The sequence below is a fragment of the Girardinichthys multiradiatus genome, chromosome 1 (genome assembly GCF_021462225.1).
Source record: "Girardinichthys multiradiatus isolate DD_20200921_A chromosome 1, DD_fGirMul_XY1, whole genome shotgun sequence".
Taxonomy (NCBI): Eukaryota; Metazoa; Chordata; class Actinopteri; order Cyprinodontiformes; family Goodeidae; genus Girardinichthys; species Girardinichthys multiradiatus.
Window position 1 is genome coordinate 46,380,383 of NC_061794.1, and position 10,945 is coordinate 46,391,327.

General features: G+C 40.6%; 1 protein-coding gene across 4 annotated transcripts in view; it reads right to left on the bottom strand.

Moving 5' to 3' along the window:
- The window catches only part of LOC124876034 (neural cell adhesion molecule L1.1-like), a 72,184-nt gene extending 64,384 nt beyond the window's left edge, over positions 1 to 7,800 (bottom strand). For 3 of the 4 annotated variants that reach the window (XM_047378525.1, XM_047378517.1, XM_047378510.1), the window contains exon 1: positions 7,589 to 7,800. The gene's annotated coding sequence lies outside the window, so the exon portion shown is untranslated. The remainder of the gene's footprint in view (positions 1 to 7,588) is intronic. The other variant, XM_047378512.1, reaches the window with a different exon arrangement.
- Positions 7,801 to 10,945: the final 3,145 nt, after the last annotated feature.

The window sequence follows — 10,945 nt, forward strand, 5'->3', positions numbered from 1 at the left end:
CTCCAATCAAATGTAATAATATTCTTATTCTCAATAAAACAAACATATTTTAGATCTATGGTCTGTGTTCAAATTTAAGCATTAATGGTAGGCCCCTGCTGGGTTGGAGGCCCTGAACAGTGGCTTAGTTTGCTTATGCTTTGGACCTGCTCTGTCTGACTCTGTTTAAGCACAGCAGCTGACACAATCTTCACACACATGAATTAAAGACAACATGCTGTTATCTGCCAACTGTAATGATTGAAGAGAAATGTTATGAATGCATTTACCTTCAGGGTCACTCTTCCTCCCCAGAAGCAACATGGCATAATCTAAACGTTTTGCCTTTAGGGCCATGAGCCTCCATTTTATATTAGGTTTAAAGCATGAGAACAGGGATCAATAGTAGGTCCCCATAAAGTCAGATGCATTTGTGTTAGTTCTTGAACTGCACAGACACACAGCAGTCTTCAAGCTCCAGGTTTCGAGAGGAAATGTTGCAACTGTTTTCATGCTGAAAGAACCAAGCGTCTTTTCATTGACGTGACACTCGTTCTAGAATATGCAGTTCTTTGTCGCTCTGAGAAAAACAGCATCATTAAGCTCATAGTTTCCCCAGAACTTAATGCCGCTCATGAGTGCGCTCATTTGAACATGTTCGTGCACAGCACAGGAAATAACTGTGCAACATTGGGCTGGATGTCAGATGAGTGACCGATGAAACTGCTTGCCAGAGCACTGACCAACACAGTATCCTCTGTTTTAGTGGTCACATGACAATAAAAAAAATCTGAGGTCGCATATTTGTTACACACAGGATGAGTGTTTCTCTTTGTTCTTTGTGAGTTCTGCTGTTTCTCCACAGTGAATCCATTTAAATCACTAAAGTCAGATTAGTTGTTTCTGACCAGATTAAGGTCTCAAACACAGATAAGCAGCTTAAAATAGTCTCTAATGTGAGCTAATCTACACTCCAACAAACCAAGCAACACACATGCACACACTCCCAGAGGAAGTGACTGAAGGAAGAAAAATTAAGCAGGGTGTGGCTTAATTTCTTTAATACAACAACCTCGCCTTAATGGGCACAAATGGAATAAAACAGAGTGAAGAAGAAAAGCAGAACAATAGATCACAGAAAGGGAGTGGGGCTGTTAGAAGGATGGAAGAATACGGATAAGCAATCCAGAGGATTAATTTAACTGATCTCATTTTGTCAAAGGAGAACTCCATCTCACCGACATTTCTCCTCCAGAACCTTTCAGTCTGACTAGAAAATGCAGACGATTCTCCTGTTACTTCAGTGCATCACTCTGTTGACCCAAAAGAACAATTTTTTCTTTCATGCACTAAAGGACATGGTAGCAGAAACTGGAATGCCAGCAGGTAGTCAGAACATTTACCCGAAAATCTTTTTGTTTGTTTCCATGCAAAATTTAATGCTTCCTTCTGGGTTTTTCCAGTATTCAAACACTGCAGTAATATTAATAATAGCACTAGCATCTAAAATCTCAACCTAATATGATTTTTATAATTACTGAATTTCTGACGAGCCGGACTCATTAAGAAAGTTTTTCATGTGCAGCTTACTTCCTCTTTTATTTTGTTATTTTTTCCCTTCTGCTTTAGGCTAACTTACTTCTTCATACTTTAAAAAAGTTAAATAAAAAAGGCTTTCTGTGAGAATTTTAATTTTCTAGAACCTGTTCCTTTGTCCTTGCTCCAGGATGTTTTAGCTCCCCTGCTCTTCATCATGTCTTCATCAATATAACATCCCAGCCTTCCTCTGTGATTTGTCAGATCCTGGTATTGCTTTGACTTCCTGTTATTCTGTGTCTCTCGCCCGAGTTTACTTTTTGACTTGCAGTTATCTTAAATCCTCAGTTTTCACGGCGGATCTTGATAGAATTTTTTAAAGCGTGTGTTTCAACTGAATCATGTTGCCTGTGTATCATTAAATGACTTTGAGCAATCAATAGTGGTTTAAACTAAATTTACAATGTTTTTATTGTATTCCTATAATTAAAGTGCTTGGACAGTGGGAGAAAGTGGATTGAAGCGTGAATGTTGTGAGAGGTTTATGGATTTAATATTTAAGAAGCAGACAGTGTTTGTATTCAAGATAAATTTCCTTTGGACTATAAAGCTATTCTGAATCTGAATTAAGCTTCATAGATTCATGATCTTATCCACCTCCATAAACACAAACACACACACACACACACACTCTTGTTTTGCTATATGTAGTGAGGACCATCTGTTGACTCCCATTGACTTCCATTGATTTTCAGTCATTTTCAACCCTTTCTATGCCCTAACCCTGACAATAACCCTAAACCTAACCATTACCAGTGCTTACCTAACCCTAACCTTAACCTAAACTCAATTCACACCTTAGTCCTAAACCTAACCGTTAGCAAAATAGGTCGTGAGGACCAGCAAAATGTCCTCACTTTGGTACAAACGGTCCTCAATTTGATGGTGAAATCGGGAAAATGGTTCTCACTGTGATGCCAAGACAGGAACACAGACCCCCACCTTGACTCTGTCGGGTAAATAAAACGGGTCTGAGAAATGGATGGATGGATTTTCTTTATGGTCATTATGGTCTTATTTAGAACCCAGTGAGACAGAAATGCATTTCATTGCCAGGGTGAGTATAGAAACAACACACCCAATCACCCACAACAGCACAGAGTAAAGAAAGGGCTAATATAAAGTACAACCAAACTTAAAGACATCTTATTTTGTCATTCTGGGCTAAACTGAGCCAGGCCTGGTGTTAGAACTGGTTCCTAACTGATTCTTTAAAAACACAGCAGAACCATGTTGGTTTTCCACAGCCAGAGAACATCTTTCAGTAGAAATGTTATTCTCTCTTTATAATTTTTTCAACAAGTCACAGCATGTGTCGTGTTATAGATGCCATGGAACCACGATTTAAGCGACAGTTTGTATTTGAACAATTCCTGAACAGCATTTCTGATCCAGATACTTCTAGACAGAACAGAGGAGTTCCTCGGGATTTAGAAACACCTTCTGGTGAGCAGATTAAACCAGACTGTCTACAAATAGAGTTTATAAATTCTAATGATAAGCGCTGTGAACCTATATCCACGACATGAAGGGCAAAACAAACAGTAGGAGGCTGAGACCCAACGGGCTGGTCTTATTTCACTGCAAGTCTGACTTAACGTCGATGTCATGCAGATGCTGATTTATTTGTGAGTTAAATTAAGTAGGTGCTTGAAAACATTTGAACTGGTTGGTGCAAGCACAAATGTCCGACCCAGTAAAGAGTTTGAGCCGACATATAACCGGGATTTCTATTTGTGGAAACAGAACCAGTACACAGTAAGCACTGGCACCGTGGTATGCAAAGTTCAGCTCATAAAGAAGAAATCTAATTAAATTACATTTTTTGAATTAATTTAATGGTCATAAAATGAACTTTTATTCAACATTTTGGCATATTCGACTTTATTTGGAACCGTAAACATTGTCAGACCTGGGCGCTCTGGGCTGAGGCTCCACATGTGTTCTGAAAATCACCTTGTCATAAAAAGATAATTAGGGAATGCAGACCTGCTCAAAACAAGACTTGGCTTCGTTAACTCTGTTACGATTTTATCAACTTGCTCAAAGTACAAGAAGCCTTTCTTACATCTTCTCTGTCTTTAACAATACATTTTCTAACGTGTTTTGTTCACAACAACACAATGAGCAAATATGGAAGTGTCAGGGTTTGATTTTGAGTCGGACCTAAATGCAGACCAGAGCTTGGGAAGCGCATGTTGTAAGAAGTCTTCAGAATTTATTTTCAGGTATTTTACAAACACGTATCAAATCACTGCAGGTACCACAAGAGTCCAGACCAAAACTTACATAAGAGTTCTCTGCAGGAAAACGTGGCAAAACAGAATCAGGGGTTGTAACAGAGAGGAACCAGCAACACACAATGACACAAAACCAACTAATATACTGAGGGATAACAGAGGGCAGGTAATCGAAGAAACAGGGAACAGGTGTGACAAGGAGGCAGGGAGGCAGAAGGAACAGGTGGAACTAATAAATAATAAAGAGAAACATAGACCTAAGCAAAACTATAGACTAAGAAAACCAAAAGCATAAGAAATCCAGAATAACCAAGAATTAAAGGAAACAGGAGGGAACAGAAGAACAACAACCTAAGGCCTAAACAAAATAGAAACCATAAGGGAACCCAGACTATAACAGTAAACAAGCCTAAGTAACACTAAGGGAACAAACTGAGAATGGAAAGGAGGAAACGAGGACTGGAATAAACAATACCTAGAGCTTACCTAAAAAGGACGGCTAAAATTATAGAAACAAAGCTGAGGACTAAACAGAGAAAGATAAAGAGAACAAATACCTAACAGAAATACTAAATGAGAACTAAACTAAAAGAATCCAGGGAGAATAAAGAACCATAATAATAATAATAAAACCATACAAAATAATAAGGAAATAACCATAAAGGAAACTTGAGGGAGGAAAACAACAAAACACCAGGAGGCAGTAGAGGGAGCAAAATAAACTAATAAACATGATACAAAAACCAAAATAGAAACCTCAAGACAAAATAAACCATCACAAGAGACAATAAAACAAAGTCCAAAATGTCACAAAGTGAGAGGGAGTAAATAGGAAAAACTTAGACTGATTTGAATGAATTTGGACTTTTGTAAAACTGGGTTTGAATCGGACCTGTTAGTATTATAAATTGTTGAGGTTTAATGTAAAAATAAAGCTAAGATGGTCCTGGACCCAGTTGCGTCCACCCACAATGAAGAGGTCCGTTTGGTTGCATAATGCAAAGATTTGGTTTCTGTTTGATTGTCTGCTCTGCTGTTCTTATTTACAACAAAGGCTGAATTTCAATTAAAACTGAGAAAATAAGCCAGCTATTTAACCATGTGCTGCGAAGCATCATCAAATTCAAGATGTGGGCCTGGGTTGCCTCAGAACCAGCTGCTGTGTCTGGTTCAGTCTGTGATTGGGAGGACTGAAAACCTCTCCCTCCAGGTCATTTCTGAGCAGTTGGTTATTAAACAGACACAGACGGTTTGTTCAGATCTGTCAGACATCCTCCAGACAAAGAGACCCGAAACTGAATCATTTGAAGATTTTATTTGTTCCTTCTCTAATTGAAGCTTTAAATAACGTCTCACTGGGCTGAAAAGGTTGTCCAGTATGTCTGTTGGCACCCTAGCAGGGGCTGTGCAATACCTTCATATTTCTCTTCTTAATTGAAGCCGTGCTATGTATCTCAGTCAGTGATTATGCTTTTATTTTGGAAGACTCTAGAAAACGTGGAATATTATATTATATTGCATCACAAATTAAAACTAGAATTTTTAAACATACTGAACACATTCTTATTACCTTCCTCTATTAGGAAGATTTAAAGGGACACAGGATTAAAACAAGAGTTAAAGGAAATGAAATCAGATCAACGAGACAGAGAGAATAACATTAAACTATCAACAGACCAGGTGTGATATCGGTCATAAATGGGTTCCAATAAGGCTCGTTGGTCAAATTAAAAATATCAACCTTTAAGCAGGTATTAAACATACTTTACATTAAGCCCACATTTCTATATTAAACATGTTTTTTATTGGTGTAATTAAATATTCTAATCTTTAATGTTGTCTTCTGTTGGCTGTAAGCAGAAAATCATCGTAATTAACCCCTGAAACACCAGTATCTGTAGAATTTATCTATATAATGTGTTTTGAATTAACTTACTGAAATAAATGAACTTTTTTCAATAATATTCTAATTTATTGAATACTGTTATATCAAATTGGTGCATAAAGTTTCGCTTAAGTTCATCTAGTTTTTTACTTATTTTGCCAACAACAACACAGATAGTTGGATGAGGAGTTTCTCTGTACTCATGTTGCTTTCAATTAATGTTGGAAAAACAAACTCAGGCAAATAACTGGAAGATCTTACAGCTGTGGTCAGAAGTATCCATCCACTCATCATTTATCTGAACACTTCTGGTCAGTGGGATAATTATACACCTATTTTTATTCAGATTTCCTCTAATCCTAAATCTTTTATTGTTGGTGCTAAACGTTCATCAGTGTTTGTAACTGCAGGTCATGGCCTATTAACCTCTGGTTCATCATCATGACTGGTTGCAGCTGCTAGTTTCTCATTAGATTGACAAATACACAGAAAAACAACAGGACATTCCAAGAGGTGAGTTGAGATCTAAGAAGGAGAATGGTAAATTCATAAGTTGTGAAATTGTTTTGGAGCCATTGCTGAACATCTACCATTCCTACATCAGCAGTGGAAACAAAATTGTCATCCTCAGATTGAATTAGGACCCACCCAGAACCCACCATGGCTCAAGCCTATCATGAACTGGAATCTGCTGGAACACCAGTGTCCACAGTGAAACCAGTTTTAAACGACCATGGACCAGAGGAATGACCGAGAAAAAATGCTCAACAATCTCTGGAGGAAGGTTTTATGGTCAAACGAGACAGAAACTGAGCTGTTTCACTACAATGACAATAACTCCAAACTAACTGTGAAACACGTGGTGCTGGCATCATGGTGTGGGACTGTTTCGCTGTCAGTGCAACCCACATAGTGGATGGAACAACGAAGAAGACTTCTCAACATCAGCTGAACTCAGGAGCTAGATGGTTTAAACCTGGATCTAGATGGTGTTCCACAATGGAGAACTGATCCTCTGCATTTAACCCATCCCTTTTGAAGCAGAGGGCTGCCATTGTGTGGCGCCCAGGGAGCATTCAGGGTCATGCTCAGGGACCCAGAGTGGCAGGCTGTGGGATTCGAACCAGGGTACTTGTGACTTCTGACTGAGGCTTAGTGTCTTCATCTTAATGAATCTTTTTTTGCTTCTCCCATTCAAAAGTCAAACCAGGTGAACAAGAAATAGATCATCCTTGATAGAAGATAATCTAAAAGCCCTAGCATGAAAGAAAGGAAGCTATTCGATTGTAAATAATTAATCGCAGAATTTTGGTATAATGCATTATTTCATTCAATATTAATAAAAATACGTGCCTGCAGATAATGTACAGTATCAGACACTGAAGAGGCTGAATTGAGGAAGTCAGACACTCCCTAAAGACTGATATAGGCCTGTTTCTAAGCCACCCTTCTAACTACAGACAGCAAAGCAGAAACGTGAATGAAGTGTAGAAAAATGGGAATGATGCGTCCCACACCGATTTATTTTTCCTTTTTAGTCTGCTGATGGACAGGCTAGACTGCCCCTCCTACCTCCCTCCACATGGGTTTTTCTGAGCATCATAAAGGTGGCAAACACACATTTTGGGTCAAGTATAAATCATATAATTTTTACCTGCAAGATTTTGTAGTCTAAACTAATGCAGACAGAACTCCTTTCAGCGTGTTACAGAAAAACATACAGACCAACTTATAGACATTTCAGCTTTCCATACCTGCCGCTGTATTATGTAAGATCATTAAATCCTCCAGCTGAGATCTATTCCACAGCTCTGACACACAAACACACTCACACACAGATTCACTGACACCCAGACACATGCCTCGGCCTGCTCAGCCTTTGTTTTACCTCTGGAGGTGTTCCTCTTCCTTTATCCGCTACTGTCTTTTATCTCGTTGTTTCATCCCTTTTGTTTTCTCCTTGTCACATTTTTGTCTCCATCTTTTCTTTATCTCAGCATCTTTTCAGTTCTGTCTTCTGGCTCATTCCCTTCCTCGAGTCTTTTTTGCATTGAATCTGCAGTGGTACATAAAACACACCCTTCAGAGCTCTGTCTCCAAACCCTCCCTTCTTCTCCTACCTGCTCTCTGATTGGTGCATTCACAAACATGACATCAGCCTCCTTCATCACAGCCTCGCTCTCTCCTCTCCATGTATTCCCTCGGTACCTCGGGCCCCTCCCTTCTTCTTTACATCCATCTCTCTTGGTCCCATATTCTGCTTTTCATTTTTACTGATGGTGAACTGGTTAGCGTGTCAGAATACCATTGGGAAAAACATGACTGCCTGCAGTATCTTTATAATGATGCTACTCTGCATCTGTGTGTATGTAATATTAAGGTATTGATATATATATATATATATATATATATATATATATATATATATTTAGTTAATCACAATAATTAAGCAACTTAGTAACTTCCCATTCATTTTAATAGACACTTTGATTCTTAAGCTGTTGCAAATTGTCAGTATTATAGTATTCAGCTTGGTTTAATAACTACAAAAAAATATTTTTTGTGAGATGGAAAATTATCAAGAGTATCACAAATGATTTTGCTGTACCTAATCTTTCTCTAATCTCACTATTTAGGAAGGAAATGAAACACCTTTGTTTTAACTGTTCTGTTTCCATGACTCCCATTGGCTCTGTAGCTCAGCCATACTTTACAACAGAAACAACATTCATTGTTTAAACTTATCTTAGGCAACGGGACTTACCCTGGCTGATTTGGTATTTCGATATCTTTTAAGGTTTTCACACAATCACTGTTAAGGTTTTATGATTTTTTTTGATTGATTGAGGATTTTATTATTTTAATCACAAAATATTCAGCTCAGACTGTAATGTTTTAACATAATGGCTGCATAAAGCTTCAATTATTTCAGTGATGCTGTGGGCTCCCCTCACCCTCTGTGCCCTAGAAAAGTTGAGAATCTCCATAGCAACAAGTGAGTCAGCATTTTCTATATCTAAATGTAAAATTCATACTCGTACTCGTCGTCTTCCGCTTTATCCGGGACCGGGTCACAGGGGCACCAGACTCAGCAGACTCAGCAGAGATGCCCAGATGTCCCTCTCTCCAGACACCTCCTCCAGTTCCTCCAGGGGGAGCCCAAGGCGTTCCCAGGCCAGCCGAGAGACATAGTCCCTCCAGCGTGTCCTGGGCCGTCCCCTGGGCCTCCTCCCGGTGGGACGTGCCTGGAACACCTCCCGAGGAAGGCGTCCAGGAGGCATCCGATATAGATGCCCGAGCCACCTCAACTGGCTCCTCTCGATGTAGAGGAGCAGCGGCTCTACTCCGAGCCCCTCCCGGATGACCGAGCTCCTCACCCTATCTCTAAGGGAGAGCCCGGCCACCCTACAGAGGAAGCTCATTTCAGCCGCTTGTATCCGGGATCTCGTTCTTTCGGTCATGACCCAAAGTTTATGGCCATAAGTGAGGGTAGGAACGTAGACCGACCAGTAAATCGAGAGCTTCTCTTTTTGGCTCAGCTCTCTCTTCACCACAACGGACCGGCACAGCGCCCCCATTACTGCGGCAGCCGCACCGATCCGTCTGTCGATCTCCCGCTCCATTCTTCCCTCACTCGTGAACAAGACCCAGAGATACTTGAACTCCTCCACTTGAGGCAGGAACTCCCCTCCAGACTGAAGAGGACAAGCCACCCTTTTCCAGTCAAGAACCATGGCCTCGGACTTGGAGGAGCTGATCTTCATCCCAGCCGCTTCACACTCGGCTGCGAACCGCCCCAGTGCATGCTGTAGGTCTTAGCTAGAGGGGGCCAGCAGGACCACGTCATCTGCAAAAAGAAGAGACGAAATCCACTGGTCCCCAAACCAGACCCCCTCCGGCCCTTGGCTGCGCCTAGAAATCCTGTCCATAAAAGTTATGAACAGGACCGGTGACAAAGGGCAGCCCTGCCAGAGTCCAACATGCACCGGGAACAGGTCCGACTTAGTGCCGGCAATGCGGACCAAACTCCTGCTCCGCTCGTACAGGGACCGGATGGCCCCTAATAAAGGGCCCCCGATTCCATACTCCTGGAGCAACCCCACAGGGCATCACGAGGGACACAGTCGAATGCTTTCTCCAGGTCCACAAAACACATGTGGACCGATTGGGCAAACTCCCATGAACCCTTGAGTACCCTGTAGAGGGTATAGAGCTGGCCCAGTGTTCCACCGCTGGGACAAAAACCACACTGCTCCTCCTGAAGCCAAGAATGTAAAATTCCTCATTGGTTATTGAAGTCCATCCTCCACTAACTTCATAATTCTAATCAGGGCTAACCTAAGGACCCTGATGTATTTTTAATTGCCTGGAAGCAACTGTATTGTCACCTTTAAAAAAATTCTGAAATTTTCTTAAAACATTTTGTGTATTTCTATCTTTTCTCTTTAGGGGGCGGTGTAGGATTCTCTACACCCTCTAAGTTTAGGAACCACAAACAGAGATCATATTTCTCCTATTATAGCTTCTCTTCATTGGATCCCTGTTAAATCCAGAAAAAAAATTAAACTCTCCTTCTCACATATAAAGCCCTTAATGATCAGGCTCCATCACACATATGACTAACTCTATGTTCTCTCTTTCATCCTCTAGACTTGAAAACTGGCTCAGAGTTAATCTGCTTGGCTGTCTTTCTCTCCTAGATGAAGCCTCTAAAGGAGCTACAACCATTAATGTTTCACTTTCTTCCCATAGAAAGGACTCCTGGATCAGTGCTTCTTTGTTCTCTTTGTGTCTCTGCTCTGTTCTCTCAAACCCCGAGTCGGTCGTGGCAGATGGCCGCTCACACTGAGCCTGGTTCTGGTTCTGCTGGAGGTTTCTTCCTGTTAAAAGGGAGTTTTTCCTCTCCACTGTCGCTACATGCATGCTCAGTATGAGGGATTGCTGCAAAGTCAACGCCAGTGACTGTTCACTGTCTCTACATGCTCATCCAGGAGGAGTGAATGCTGCAAGTCACTGACTGGATGCAATCTGCTGGGTTTCCTTAGATATAAAAATACTTTTATCCAATAAATAATAAACTAAATCTGACTGCACTGTTTGATTGTTAGGATTAATAGAATGGATGAACTTGACTTGAAATCTGTATAATTCTAAGGAATTGACTTCGTAAAGTGCCTTTAATTGACATGTGTTGTGAATTGGCGCTATATAAACTGAACTGATTAGAATCTGGGGTCTCCTTGCT